This window comes from Rhagoletis zephyria, unplaced genomic scaffold (assembly GCF_001687245.7).
Source record: "Rhagoletis zephyria isolate East Lansing unplaced genomic scaffold, Rhagoletis_zephyria_1.1 Rzeph_scaffold_00690, whole genome shotgun sequence".
Classification (NCBI taxonomy): Eukaryota; Metazoa; Arthropoda; class Insecta; order Diptera; family Tephritidae; genus Rhagoletis; species Rhagoletis zephyria.
The window spans coordinates 55,764-58,491 of NW_016157774.1; the positions used below are offsets into that span (position 1 = coordinate 55,764).

Consider the following 2,728-nt stretch of genomic DNA (forward strand, 5'->3'; position numbering starts at 1 on the left):
CAAATATTCAAATACATAATCCACCAACCGATAATTTTATATATTCGTTAAAAGATAATTTGTCATCAGTCTGAAATAAAAAAATTATAAATCGGAAGGGTAAAATAGTATTGTGTTATTAATTCAAAAATAAAAAGTTTCATTTCACTGACGAAGGGGGAGGGTCTATCCCCCCAAATCCTCCCCCCCTGGCTACGCCACTGAGTTGAGCTCGACTTTTCCTAGTTGCAGGCAGTCACAATTAATTACGCTGTCGGTACCATAAGCCTTCAAATCCGTCTTGTTGTCCCATTCCATGCGCTAGTTAATATCACTTTACGATATGAGACTAAAAAACATATATTTATTTACTACGCTGAAGTGCGTGTTCTTTAATTATATTCTTTAGACTGACCTGTTTACATAAATCTTAGTGCTACTTATACTATTGAGATGCGTCGGTTGTTATCGCAGTAACTATTAAGAAGCCGGTTATTTACTGTTTACTTATCTACTAGTAAACTATTTGGGTTTTTATTGTTTGTTTGGGTTGTTGTATGTTATTTGGTGTAGTGATAGTGCATTTCTATTATTCCAATGTTCGTCCGTTGCAGTTCGTGCAAGTTCTATTGTTTTGATGTTGTTTACAAGTAAGCGCTTATCATGGTGTACGTGACCTGCAGTGAGGCTATGTCGTTAACTCCCCTCCTCCTTAAAACGGAGCGTCCTCGCTACGCTGCTACGAGTTGCTGTTGAAGACGGTTCATTTCGATCTCGTATAATTCGTCAATTTGCCTTTGGCTGTGAAGCGTTCTTCTATTTTCGTGGGATCGGCAGAGGTGTACCATACCATAAGTGATGACTACTACAGTAAGGAATCCCATTATGATGAAGAACGTAGTCTGTACTGGGTTTTCTCCAATAGTTATCAAAAATGTTGAGAGTTTTTGGATATTGCTGAATTTGTAGATTGAGTTTGAGGAAAGGATGCGGAGTACTTCAAGTTTTTCGCTATGTTGATTGTGTATGATTTCTTTGAGGTGTCGTTGATGATTGTAATACGTGATATCATCGATGTTTGTGGATTCCTTAAAGTGTATCAATTTAGGGCCTGATATATGCATGATGTTCCAAGTATGCTTGTAATCTGTCAAAATGTATCCATTTTCTAGGATGCGAAGTGGAGCATTATTTTCATGGATTATTTCGCATTGGGCTGATTTGTCTTCTAATATTTTTATAGTTTATAATGTGCCAGAATAAAAATTATTAGTTTTCGCAAAATTTATAGTGTTCGTTATTGATTGGAGTTCATCATAAACTTCTGATATAACAATGTTTTCATTGCTTTGGGATCAAGGGTTTCGAGGATTCTTTCGAACTGGGAGTTAATTGTTTTTTGCTTATTATTATTTTCTATTAGCATATTAAGTGAACTTTTGATTTCTACAAGGTCATCATGGTCGNTGGAGTTCATCATAAACTTCTGATATAACAATGTTTTCATTGCTTTGGGATCAAGGGTTTCGAGGATTCTTTCGAACTGGGAGTTAATTGTTTTTTGCTTATTATTATTTTCTATTAGCATATTAAGTGAATTTTTGATTTCTACAAGGTCATCATGGTCGGGTGTGCCAGTGATGAATTTTAACACGGAGCCAAGAAAGTTAAGTGATCTTTTGGGTCTATAAATATTTGGAATGAGTTAATTTTTTAGAGTTTCGAATTTGTTCACTAAAGTTTGAGTATCGGGTTGGTTTTCTAGATTGTATGATGATTTCATTATACTTTCGTATGGTGCGATTATTTTTGAAAGATTAGATATGTGATACAGAAAAGCTGTATCCTGATAAATGTAAACAGGATCTGTTTCTACTAGTACATATTTCCTATTGGTTAAATCTATTATATTGTCGCAGAGTGCGATAGAGAAAAGTAAGGTAAATACTATTCCGTACATGCCTTTACACTGATATTGTCCTTATGGATAATGACTCTTTTATTGGTCGTTAATGTTTCTCCGTTGTCTTTTTTGACTGTATGTTTCGCGTACTTTTTTACGTTTTTTCCGTCTATGCGTTTTTGAATATATTACGTCTCCTTCTTTGTAGTTCAGCTGTTTGCGATTGCGGTTGTGGTATCGCAAAACCCTCTCTTGGTTTTATTGAAGACGCTCTTTCATGTCAGGATACCCCCTTTGATTGAAGAACACGTCCTCGGGTTTCTCGTTGGTCACAGAATGGATTGTCTTGTTGTATTGTCGGACTGCTTCGAATATCTGTTCGTCAGGTGCTGAACTGTGTTGGTGTGCCAAAACTTTTGCTAGTTCGATTATCGTGCTATGCGTTCGTTCAACTTGACCGTTTGTTGTCGAATGATAGGCTGGAGTTTTGGTATGCGTTATTTGTAGTCGCTTGTATATTTGTTGTGCACATATGCCAGTAAATGTTGACTTGTTATCAGTCATTACAAACTTTGCATTTGGGTATATTTGTGATAGTATCTCGTCAACGTATTTGTACCCTGTGGGGAAAATCTCTAGTTCTGAACTGGGGCACTTCTAGTACATTTAGACCCAGTACTGGTTCGCCATAAATCTCTTTTGCATACAAGCAACTGGCGAATTTAACATGGCGATGTCCTAGGAAGTGTCAATTGCCCCCCGCTGCATCCCTTTTTCGATAGTTCCGAACTAGTCCTAAATTCTATAGTTCCGAACCAGTTCTAAAATCGACAGACGAAAGAAAAA

General features: G+C 36.6%; 1 pseudogene; it reads right to left on the reverse strand.

The window, feature by feature from the left end:
• Positions 1-280: 280 nt before the first annotated feature.
• LOC108361060 (uncharacterized) overlaps positions 281-2,728 on the reverse strand; it is an 8,454-nt pseudogene continuing 6,006 nt past the window's right edge.